This window comes from Corapipo altera, unplaced genomic scaffold (genome assembly GCF_003945725.1).
Source record: "Corapipo altera isolate COAL_440 unplaced genomic scaffold, ASM394572v1 1, whole genome shotgun sequence".
Classification (NCBI taxonomy): domain Eukaryota; kingdom Metazoa; phylum Chordata; class Aves; order Passeriformes; family Pipridae; genus Corapipo; species Corapipo altera.
Window position 1 is genome coordinate 36720253 of NW_020884873.1, and position 13306 is coordinate 36733558.

Here is a 13306-nt window from a genome sequence, read left to right on the forward strand (position 1 = left end):
TCAACCTTACCTTGGGCACTCCAGGGATGGCACATTTACAGCATCTCTGGGCAACAGGTTCCAGTGCCTCATCACTCTTATAGTAAAGAATTCATTCCTTATATTTAATATAAATCTATTCTCTTTTAGTTTAAAACTGTTAGTAGGATCAACACCACAGAATCCAGAAACCTGACCCTCAGCAATGACATCATTAGTTAGCATTATCCTTCAGAAAAACTGAAGCATTCTTTTGCCAGTTCTCGAAGTTTAATTGCAAATCTCTGAAAAACCTGGATCCTGGATTTGTGGGAAAGGAAGCATTTTACACACAAAAAAATGTTTGGAAAAGGGAAAATATAATGGACTGAAATACCACAACACAGATAAAAATTGTTTAAATGTTATCTTAAAGCCTTTCAGGTATTAAAACTAACCTGAAAATTTTGCATCTCTCTGACTCATGGTACTTAACACAGAGAACAAATCCTAAAACTGCGAATATTTGTGTACTTAATTCCAATGCCTTTTAAAGGGAATGCAGTTAACAGATGTCATGGCTGTATTTGGAGCAGTACATATGGTCACTTCGTTTAAGTCAAGGATTTGCTTTCATTTGAGAGCAGAAACATAAAGTTTTATGTGTTGCATTGATGTGATAAATCTGAGATTTCCACAGAATCTCCCATCCTTATCTTCTCCCTGATGTCTTTTATAAGGAGAAAATCTCATTACCTAAAACTGTTTTATTCCACACATATGCTTTGGGTAATGTCAGAAGGGAGGATGACTGGCAAGAGCAGGAGGAGTTAAGGCTCCCTGGCAATACAAAGCACATAAAGTCCTGTTGATCCAGTCCAGCCCAGCTGGGCATGACTACATGGCTATGAAAGCAGTATGATAACCTATATGAAAGCAGCCGTTGTCACCCACTAGTTATTTCTGTCTTACAGGTCCCAGTGACACTGAGCGGTGACACCTGCCCAGGTATCTTGGAGTGATACCCATGCTTGTGGCCAGGCTGGCAGCTGAAACTCCTTGGACTGGTGCTGCTGGGTCTGACTCAGAGCAGGCAAGCAGAATGAGGACACAGGGTTCTTGCACTGTTGTCATAACCCTTTCACCCTGCAGTAGCAGCCAACTATGCTGGCTGTGGATTAGGACCCCAGCATTTTAGGAGCTCCTGTAAAGAGAGTAACAGAAAAGTGCTAGCAGAAATGGTAACAGAAAAGTGACCCCCGCACTAAGGACGTTCTAGGCTAAATATCCACACTGTACATAGACACCTTCATTCCTTAGGCCACTTTCTCAAGCTCTTTCCCACTTAAAAACATTGTTAGTCATTTAAAAGGATAAAAATTTAGTTTCATCTTAGTTGTCAGGTCCTTATTTCACATCTCAGAACCCCATAGGAATAGTTATTGACCTATGGAGGTTTTACTGTACCTCGTGATTTCTATCGATGTTACCTTGTAAGAAATAAAACATGAAATTGAGTCAGCAAAAAGCACAGGCAGCAATTCCCCACCTTGTGTTACATGTATACAGCAAGAATAAACAGCAGATGTCAGCACTAATTCAGAATTTGAAATGTTAAATGGAATTTGATCAGACCCCCCTTTACTGTCTTTGAAATGCATATGATCAGACTGTGAAGCAATTCATCAAATCCTCTACTTGGAAACACAAATATGTTTAAAGAACCTTAGTAAATTTCCAAGTGTACTTTTACATGAGTACAGCTAGCTAGCAAGGGATCACATCTATACAGATAGGTTTTTGCTTCAACTATGTGTTAAAACATCAGTGTCTTCATGCACTTCTGTAAAAACAAAGATTATTTTTAATAAGTGGCTTCAGAGGACATAGTAGTTTGGAAAAGGGCAAGAACAAATGTTCAAGAGACACCTAAGGAGCACCAAGGATGCCTTAAGCTGAAGGACAGAGGAGAATCAGAATCCTCTTGGTGCAGTTGGCAGGCAGGAGCTGCAGCTCAGCCTTGCTTCGGGGTAGAACAGAATGGGACAAGTGAATGAAATGGATGTAAGAACACAACACAATTTTCCTGGAAATAAAGTGTAATTTAGCAGTGCAAGTACACGTGAACCATGTGCATCTGCATGCTGAACTACATGAAGATGTGGGAATAGGAGACCAGAAACCTCCCTGTTTGCTCACCACCCCTTTGAGGTCAATGGATGCTGGATTCCTTCTGGAGGACTTGCAGCATACACTAACACACTACCTCCCAATCCCTGGAAACTCTTTCACATCTTGGAAAGGAAGACCAAAAAGAAAATTTAAAATGTGTTACAGACTGCAAGGATATTTTCTGCTAGCAGGAAGCACAGCGAAATTCCTCAGGGTTTTGACCACTGTCATGTCTTCTAGAGATACAAGAACGCATACAGTACCTAAGACAGAGCCCAAGATTGCTCTTTCCAATATTTCTGGTGGGATCCCTCAAATGCTGCTGCAGTCTAATGTCTGCAGTAAATCATCCTTGATATGACTGCTCCAACAGAAATCTTCCAAAAATATGAAAAAATGCTACTCTAAAAATAGTAGCAATTTTTATACCAATACTTATGTATGGGTTTATTTTACTGTTTTTTTTGTTTTTTCTACCTTTCTGAGGCATTTTCCATTAAAAAATGGCAGGCTAAATGGTTTTATTATCTATAACTATAACTTGGTCTCCAATGATTACATGTTCCTTAACTGACATTGAATAGAAGAAGACAAGAAATATACCCAGGATCAATTACAAAAGTAAAAATAGCTTGGGTATTTAAAATTGTATTACTTCTGGTTACAAAAGAAAATTGACAGCTGCTTACATTATGAACTCAAAAACTCAGCTAGTTCCTCCAAAGCTGAGAGCTAAGTCTTAGTCTGAACAAACTGGCAAGATACGCAGAGCTACCTTTTTTTTTTAGCGACCACCACCACCATATTATATTCAACTGCCTTCCATGTCATTCCTTGCTCCCTGAACTCCTTTGTTCTATGTTATTTGAAGGGGTGGGGGGAGAAAAAAAATTAGGCTATTTTTATTTACTAGTGAGACAATTACTTTGATTCATCTTCTCTGAGCAGAAGAACATAACAGGTCATCAATCTTAATTTCTCTGTCAACACAGAGATGTCAAAGCAGAATTAAGTGGTGGAAAAATTGTTGAGGGAGAAAGTGGAAAAAACAAGACAAACAAAATCAAAGACAGTGAATCCTCTTTCTCAAAAGAGTGGGAGATAACTACTGCTGAGTCTCCACGCTCCCACTAGCTGATGCTCTGTCAGGTTAGAAACTTCATTTTTCACACAGAATCAGAGAAACCATGTTGCTTGGGAAGGGTGCAGGTTTTTCATAAATTCACGGAAAAAATAGAAAATTAAATTAATTATCTTTTAATTCCAGATGAATTTAAAATGCTTTGATCCCGCTTTTCATAATAACAAAGAAAATCACCCTTGAAATTGGTTGCATCATCTTTTTTTTGCAGGATACTCCAGTGCAGGATTAGAGTCCCCTACTGCCTTCACCTCTAAACTACTCTCTCCAAGGTGTCTTCTCTCATCCTGAATGGTAACTATCTCTTTTCCAAACCAAAGCACAGAAGACTGAATTTTCTACTAATGTCAGCACTCTCTTTATGCTCAACAGATGCTCTTAAGCACTACTGTGAGGGACAATTTGAGATCTATCACACTCTGAAGATACTTCAATTCCAGTGGCTCCACAAGTAAAGTGAAATTCCAAGATCTGTCTACCATAAATGTCCCACATCTAGACTTCTGATATAAAAAGTATTAAAAAAACCCACTTAAGCTGTTCTGTTTTACTGCTCCAGCAATGACAGAATGAGAACTGGATTAAGTAGATTGGCTCTATAACTGGTTGAATTTCTCTACTCTTTGAAATCCCTGTCAGCCAGAAGAAATATTCAGTAGCTCATGGGTGACCTTTCACTTCCCTCATTGGCAGGTAAGGTTAGCTACAAACCAAACACAACAAAACAACCTAACCATGCTTACACAAAGGTGAGCTTTATATCAGATTGAAACTTTTGTAAATACTAATATCCAAGTGATAAAGATGATTTTAGCCACTGAAGGATGTCTAGAAATCTGGGAGGCATTGATGACAACAAAAAAAATGCACAGTATGTAGAAGGTTCTGTCTCACAGCCTGCCTTAACATGCAAAGCCATTTCTTTTCCTCATTCATCTCATTCATGCACTCGGGGAACAAATAAACTGCACTATCTGTCAGTTGGGGAATGCGGTGTGGGTGGGGCAACGTTAAAAATGGAGCAGAGTTGTTTATTATCAAAGTGGTGATGGTTTTGTGTACCAAGAAATTTGGTCCCTCTAGTCATTTCACATGAGGTCAAGCAGCATCTGTAAGACAGACCCTGCAGAGCATTTCCTCCTGATGTCCCTTCCTCTGAGTCTTCCCAGACTGGAGAGGATAGATGTTCCTGGGCCAATAGTGCCCATAGAGATCTTCAGATGAAGGGACCCCAAAGTCCATCAGATGTTTCTGACAGTTCTCAGAGAATGAATATGAATTAAAATAGATATGCCAATGTGAACACCATCCTGGTGGAATGTAACAAGGGAATCACCCGATTTAATGAATGCAAACTTTTTCAGTTCACTGCTTGCTTCCTGAAATTGTTTTGGGCTACTAAAAAGTAATTATTGATATACAGAAGTGCTCTGTGTATTAAAGGGAACTTCCAAAAAAACGGAGATTTTATGAAGGTAGAGATGTAATTTAAATGCAAAGAAGTGAGACTGATTAAAAGTTTTCAAACATTTCTGTAAACAAGGACATTCATAAAGGGCTGAGTAAATTGGAAGTAGAATCATAGAATCGTAGAATCATAGAATCAGCTGGGTTGGAAGGGACCTTCGAGATCATCAAGTCCAACCCTTGATCCAACATCGCCATGGTTGCTAGACTGTGAGGCTGTCGGGCAGGTGCACATGCTCAGTGACCCCACACCCCTGGGTGTGTGCTGTGGCTGTCCCTCACAAAGGTGGAGATGGATTCATAGGTTTCAACTCCCTGGCACTTTCCTGCCTTGGGACGTGAAGGACAACCACTCTACTATAAGTAGTAACACACTGACCTTCTGTTTTCCTATTCTTTCACACATGATGACCACAGAATTTATCCATAGCCTCAGAAATGCTGTAAGATAACTCAGTTATTGTATTACTTCTGATATTACTTCTGATTCTTCTATCACATTCTGCTGAAATAGGCAAAACTAAGCCCCAGTTACTGATGCAGTTGAAATCTAGTACATGTCAATAGTGTAGGTAGTACTTTAGTGCTTAGTTATAGAGGAAATAAAACATTATGAAAAAAAAATTGTTTTCAATTACCAGGATAGAGGAAACAAGACTGTTTAACATATCTACTTCCCCAGAAAAAAATATCAACATGTATATTTTAAGTACAAGGAACACTGTTACCATCTATGCTCATGCTTTGCATGATTGGTGATCTTAATATTTTTATGCTTCTAATTTTTACATCCCTTTTTGTTCATTGCGGGACATTCAGAATGAGGGTTGTATGCTTTTAAAAATGCTTTGAAAAGTAAGAATACAGGCCTAGAAATTTTTGGAAAGAATGCAGCCATACCATATAGAAAGGAATACCACTGATGTATTCGAGGAAATGCTCCTGCTGTGCTGGCATTCTACGGTTTGTTTCTGTCCAAACCAAACTGCTTATGCTGATTCACTAGTAAAGGATCTGCTCTTTGCCAGATCATACTCGCCTATGCCAATATACTTTAGCCAGGCACTAGCAGTTCCTCTACATGGGACATGCATAGCCTCTTCAACACAGTGACATATTAAAGCGAGTGGCAAAGGAATACAGGGAGTGATTTTGCTTTAAGAAAGATTACTTGAATGTATGGAAACATTTGTTAGAGTTGTAACCTATTCCAAAGATTTTCAGCCACAAACCCTGCAGATTGCATGAAAAATGTGTACCAAAACATATCTTTGATTAAACAATGTAAACATGTCTATTTCTGCATCAAACATGCAGAGTGTGTTTTGGTCACATGCAAAGATGTCCTTGTGCTAAATGAAGACTATTTCTAATGTGAAACTCCTGACTTCTTTTCCATTGTTTTGCAAAATCCTCCATCTTCAGTTTATTCACCAGCAGCACTTGCCAACTGTTTTCAAGAGCTTCTTTTCTACTTTAAGAGTTTCCACCTCTTCCTCCACAAGTGAGAAAAGGAGGTGATTACTGTGTGGCCATCCTAACACAGATGAGATATTCCTATTTTGTATCCTTCTACTGTAGCTGAGCCCGAAAAGGGAGAAACTGAATCTCTACCTAGAAACTCTGGTTTTAACTTTAAAATTTACATTAGGGTCCAAGTTTCCTGCTAGGTGTCCTGCTGGCTGCATATGACATTTCCTTTTTCTAAAACAATAGCTTATATTCTAATTGTTTTAGCAATCCAGTGATTTTAGTATTTTTAAAAAATGGTTTGTAAACATGTCTAAAAAGGAAAGGGAACCTATTATTTCTGATAATATCACTGGTGTTACATAAGAGGTATGAAATATCTCGGTCTTTAAAGGATGCATCTACAGGAATTACAAATGAGAGTAGGATCACCAGCTGGAATGACGGGAAACCTACAGAGAGATACAAAAAGGCATCCCAGCAAGGCAAAGGCCTACGCTGGGCAGCATGGACAAGGAGCTGTTCTCTGCAGCAAGTGCTTTCCCACTGCAGTAGCCACTCCTGAGTGTGAATCTGTCCTCTTTCTGGCCTTTGAGTTGTTTAAACTAACACCTTTTACCTCACCATTGGAGTGGAATAACAATTTTGGAGAAAAAATAGTTTAAACTGAGAAGTTTAAATGTGGAAGGTTTTTGGTAGAAACAATGGACATCCAGGTTGACTTACACTATTTACACCAAACTGACTTTGCATTTTTAACATGGCTTACCCAAGAGTCTTTCATTAAAACAACTGATTTCACTACATGTCTCTTTTGCACCTCTGGAATTATACCATTCCTGCATAAGCAAGCTGGATGAGACTGCATATGAGAAGGCACAGAAGTACATGTTCAGTGTCTTCCTAGATCGAAGAAACAAGCCACTGAGGAATAAACCAGGCACATCTGAAATTAATTTTCTGTCTGACCTCCCAAGACTACAGAGCTCTTCTTGTTCTAGTGTTTGTTTGAAAAATTATGTTAAATTATCCTCTTAAATGTGTGCATAAGATAGACGCATGTTTCAGTATCTTGGTGATACAGGACTGCTTGACGTAGAGGCAAGGTGATATTTAGCCAAGGATTAGAGACACGTGAGGAGCTGATGCCTGTCTCTAAACTTGTGATTTACAGTAGCAAATAAGGGACCAAAAGGACATATAATTATGTAGTTTAGTACTTAGCGTGACAGAAACAGACTTTGAATTCCTCTTCTAACTCCCAGTACCATTTCTACCTTCTGCATTAAACTGTGATCAGTTAAAACAGAAAACCAAGTCTTGGGAAGGGGAGCTTCAGTCAAGGCAGGTTCTCTGTCCCCCACAGCAGGGAAGCTCTCCTGTGCATCTTTGCTCTCCACTCTGCTTTCTGGGAAGCCTATGAGTCTAACCAGCAGTGCAGCTCCACTCGAGGAGACAAGTGAGAGACTAAGAAGAGGAGAAGCTGTCAATGCTCAGCCCATGGTATCTGAAAGCCAAATAGGATGACACAGAGAGCCCCTACACTTGATTTCTTCTGCAAACTTATGGATAGCTGAGGTTTTCCAAAAACTGTTGTTAACTTTAAACATTTTAAGTAGACTTCAAGGCAAAAGACATCTTTCGAGACAATTCAGGATTGACTTCTTCCCCCTCAGGATCTATAAATAGAGGTTACAGTATTTAAAAACTGTCTGTAAGTGGCAACACAGTACTGTACTACTTGTTCCAATTATTACTTAACACACAGATAGACTCAAGATAATATTCTCAGCAGTACTTACAAGGTCTTCTGGAGTCAGGTCTCTGTTTGCTCCTCAGATGTTTCGAACAAAATGAAAGCTGTGTGGGTGGATTTAATGGTCAAGTTTGACAGTTATTGGCTTGGGCCACACAGCTCCTGCTGAACTCATGGCATGAGCAGAGTAAGGGAACGTCAGCCTGAAAAAGACCATTTAGACATACATTTATTGCTCTGACAGTGAAGAAGTGATTGACTTCATAACAAACATTTATAGAAATTTGAAAAATATATCCTTATATAAACAATGGAGCGCTAAACATATTTACTAAAATATTATCTTCTCCATCCATAGGTCCACTGCAAATGCTGCAAGTTTAAAAATATATTTGAGCTACAGAAGGTAGTAGATTTAATTAGCTAAAGAAATAAGGAGCATAATGAAACATACCTTCACCAAAAAGCAAGTCACTTTTTGAGGAATACAAATGGAAAATTTGGAATAGCTGTTTTAATTTAAAAACAGATGGAGCATGAAGATTTAAAAACACATTTTACACTTTCTACATCATGAGTCTTGAAGTCCTTCAGGTACTGCCAAATTGAATGAATATATGGCAGTCAAAGTAATAACAGGCATTTTCCTTTGCTCTCTTCTTTTATACACATATACACACATACATACAGAGAGAGAGAGAAAGAGAGAGGATTCATGATAATGGAATTTGAATGAAATAATTACTAGGCATTTACTTTTCTATTTTACTCTCTAAGGTACCCAATTCTTCTAAGAAGCAAGTCAGCCCTGTTTTGTTCCTTGACATATCAAGAAATTGTGATTAACCTTGAATTGGATAGAAATTAAGGATGAATGATGGTATTTGACTGATGACTAAAATCATACTTGTCTCTTAAACAGCAGCTGTTTACAAAACAGGATCTAGAGAAGATGGTGAGTAATTTCAAGTCCTTAAAATGCAAGTGACATGCATAACCCCTCAGTGGTGACATGTATCTCCATTTGCTAAAGCTTCTTCTTCCTCTTCCTTTGGACACCCTGAAACCCACCCACGTTACATCAAGACCCAGGAGTCTAAAGGGTAAAAGAAAACTCATGTTCAATCATGTACGTGCTAGTTACCATATGAGGAAATTTTAAAGGATGACACATTTTACATTTCTTCAGCAGAAAAGGTATGGTACCTGGCACTTTCAAACCTAAAAGTATGAATCTACTATGAAGGCACTGAAATATATAGCTTTCTCTTTTATATAATTTTGAAATAAATGCGTTTATAACATGCACCATCATTTTGCAGCAGTTAAGTCACAGCCAGTCATTGCCTGAAGAACTGGGTTATCAGGTCTCCATCTTGATTTTCATGAGGCCTTCACCTTTATATTTTTCTGGCACTTTACAATATTGCATCTTGAAATGCTGTCTTTGCTGTGAAATTGATAGTTTGCATTTTCTCACTCTGTTTTCTTTCCTTCTGCAACAAGATCAGATGGCTAAATTTAAGGTCCTCTAAAGGTCCCTTTCAACTCAAACCATTCCATAATTTTATGACTCTGCAATTCTACAATTCTATGATTCTATGATTTATTCAAAACAACAGCTATATGATGAAATTTTTTGACAACTTTTATGTTAAGGAGTAAAAAATTAATTTTATTTTTAATTAAACAAAAGAAATTCTTTTATGTGGAAACACTTCATAAGTTTCAGTGCTTTAATCAGCATTAGAAATCTATTTATACCAAGTTGAAATCTCTTTGAAGTTATTGCAATTTATATTTTTTCTGCAACTTTAAATGCCAACAAAATGCAGTTTTTCAAATATTCACTGATAAAATGGGATCTTAAAAACAGTGGTGACAAAAAATTTTTAAAGAAGAAGCATAGTGTATTATAGAAAACTCATAAACTAATTTCACCAAATACATTGGAAACAAAGAAGAATCTGAATAGCTCCACAAAGAAGTAAATCTACATTGGGTAAAATTCTGCACATATAAAGTCAAGTTTTAGGTAATTTCTTTTTCTTATGGAACTTATAATGTTATGCCTTAGTTTAATGGGAAATTGTATTTTCCTTGAAATATCATCAGTGTCTTTGATATCAGCTTATAATTTTCTTTAGTTATAGCATATATTCTTAATATTATTTTACTATAAAGTTTATATTATTTCTACTGTACCATGCCCTTATCCAAAAAAGTGCTAATCATGTATATGTTTACATGCTTTCCCAGGTATTTTTGAACCACAATCTAAAACCTGGCATATAAATCCACATATAAATTGAATGTTATATTTTTATTTTCAAACTAAAGCCTGAATCAGCATTTTCGGCTCCAAAATCCTGAAGGTTGCTTTTACTGTAATAATTAGTACTAATTATAATTTAACTATGTTTAAACTAGTCTATTTTCTTCCCACTCATTATATCAATATTTCCACAGTGACAAGTAAAATATGTCATCTCATATTTCACAATAAACAAAGCCTGAATAAACATGGGCATGGTAACTGTTGCTGATTAATTTAACATACATAGCTCTGGATTTTAAAATTCACAATCAGTCATTAATTGCAAAAAAACTTTTATGATCCTTTTGGTCAACAACTATGAGTTAATGACAGCCACAAGGTAGGGCAGGTATTCAAGTTGATGAGGTCACGTTCTTTACTGCTGAATCTGTTTGCATTTTGTTCTTTAGCAAGCCAAGGCAGATTGATTGCAATGAACTCAGAGAATTCGTAAGAATAGTGTTAAATTATCACTAAATAGATTACTTTTTTCCCTACCTGGTAGATGGAGACTCCAGTGTTTTAGTGTTTTTCACATATTGACCTGGTGCAGTGTGTGGCCATTCAGCCAGACCAGATGTTTGAATTGTGTTTTGGTCAATTTTGAAGCTAATTGTTCAAAATAAAAAGATGCAATATTTTTCTTCTGCAATTTTCTAAATAAATATTGCACTTTTCAGGGTGCTTCTAGGCTCAAAATGTTTACCAAACTGGACCTCAGCCTATGATTAGTTTCTGCCCATTTCATATGGCATATTCTAATCATGCTGGATCAAAAACTGATTTGTCTGTGGACTCAGAGAAGGGTTACAACCTCCTTAAGAGCCATAGGCTACTTCAAAGAAGTGAAAACAGCTAAAATGCCACTCAGGTGGCATTTTCTTCTTCTGCACTTTATCCTTTGTGTCAGATTTCCAGAGCTGTCTTTGACAAGGAAGAACACAGACATTCCAGGCTGCTGAAAATTGCTTTGGGAAGAAAAAAGAAAAGCCTACCAAACCAGTAATGAATTTAGGTTCTCTATTTTCTTATCTTCCTTACAGGTTGCAGTTCAGGCAGAACTAGTCAGTTCCAGCTCCCATTAACATCCAACTGTCCAATACTCCTCACTGCTGACGTGTGACATGCCTTATAACCTTGTCCAGTTTTATTTGGGCTGGATTTTTCCATGGTGGATTACAAACTAAGGCACTTCTATGCCTATACATAACTTCCATGCTTCAACTGCTAATTTTTGATCAATACTAAGAAAAATTATGACCTGGTAAATCTCTTCAAGTTTTTAAATAAAATCTAGAACTTTAGCAGTGGGCTTCTTGACCTGGAGAAACTACTTTCCAGAGCTACCCAAAGAAAAACTTCTGGAAAAATTCTTAGAGGGAACAGAAACAAAGAAGAGAGGAAGATCATTAAATATTAATCATATTTAAAAAAGAGGCACGACTTGAGAATTCACTGGCAGTCTTGATTCTTTCATTTATATATCCTCCGAGTTCTTGAACTTGCAGCCTTAAAATTCTGTTAAGGGAACTTTATACCTGTGTTTGTAGGTTGCTGTGTGTATTTCAGTTTTAATTATAAATTAATCTTTAAAGAGAGATCAAGAATATGAGGCTTCATGAATTCAAGAAGTATCAGCCATAGGTGGATTATACAAAAGTCATATGAACAAAACAAGTGAGATAGTTCTGCTCATTTAAATATCTTAGTTTCAAGGGGGCTTAATTGTGAAACAGGTTGTATAAAATAAGATGTCCTCTTCATCTCACAACGTTTTCACTAGAAGTTAACATTAAATATATACCAAATAATATAGCTCTTGTAAAATATGGTACATAGAGTCCTTTCCTGGGAAATAAAACAATTTATGCTTAGTCCAGCCATTACTTAGCCCAATTAAATGCAGAACCAGAGAAATAATTTCAATTTTAATAATGAAATCCTGAGTAGACTCCATTTTCAAGAAGAAAAGATTTTAACCTGGAATGTTTAGAACTGCATTGTTCCTAAATATATCCCAACTCAAATTTAATTCTTGCTTGGACTTTGAAATACTCTGTCTAAATTAGAGCTAGCTTAATAACAGCTAAAATATGAGATATAGTGATATTAGTATTGACATTTGAAATTTTAAAATAACATTTATGGGCATATATATAGAATAACATTTATGCACAAATATATATATATATATTTGAAGAAGGATAGTGCTCTGATAATGTTCTGAACTTTCTGTGTTTCATCCTGATTCTTTCTCTACTCACCTTCAGTCCCTGCCAGTGCCAGTATGCTGGTAATACAGTGAATCTCTGTTTAACCTAAAACAACATTACAGGCTTGATTTTATTTTGTGATTTATTTCTAAGTTTCTGCCTGTTTTCGTTGCCTAATTTAAATACATATATATATGTGTATACACGCATGTAATAAGGCATTGTAGATGGTGAGATAAGTAGCTGAGATAGATGAGAAAAGCAGACATATCTTTGGTTCTAAATTCTTGCCAGAACATTTGCAATTTATTTTCAAAATCTGCATAATGTTACAGTGTTGGGATGGGGGCTTGGTGGTTGAGCTTGGGGTTCCGGACATTTTAAAATGTTGGCCACCAGAATTTTTTTTAGGTGACATTGCCTAATTTTCCTCTGATTTGTTTCCCATGCTCATACAGAAAGTAAGAACTGCTTCATTCTCTTCAGATTGATATTTTTTGGATTGTCACTATAATTGTCCTCCCTTGATTTGTAACACCAATAACCTTGTGACATCAATAACCTTGTCCACCTTCCAATTGAGGCAAATGTTAGTAATTATGGTAGAGATTTTAGCATAGGTGCAGTAGACCTGACTCCCTATACCAGGGTCCCCTCAGCAGCATCTTGCTCACTGGCTGGAACATCTCCCATGAACACACCAGTGTATTGCAAGGACCAAAAAATCTGCTTTTAAATGGTAAGAAAACACCACAGGCTGCAGCTCAGACCACTTTAGGTGCTTGAGCCAGTCTCCTGGTAGTGCGTGAAGG

The 13306-nt window shown here is 37.1% G+C and overlaps 1 long non-coding RNA gene across 1 annotated transcript; it reads left to right on the top strand.

Annotated features, from left to right (window-relative positions):
- Positions 1–3828: 3828 nt before the first annotated feature.
- Positions 3829–9073, top strand: LOC113959396. Its single transcript, XR_003531797.1, has 3 exons — positions 3829–3964; positions 8890–8919; positions 9051–9073. It is a non-coding gene; the product is annotated as an uncharacterized LOC113959396 (long non-coding RNA).
- Positions 9074–13306: the final 4233 nt, after the last annotated feature.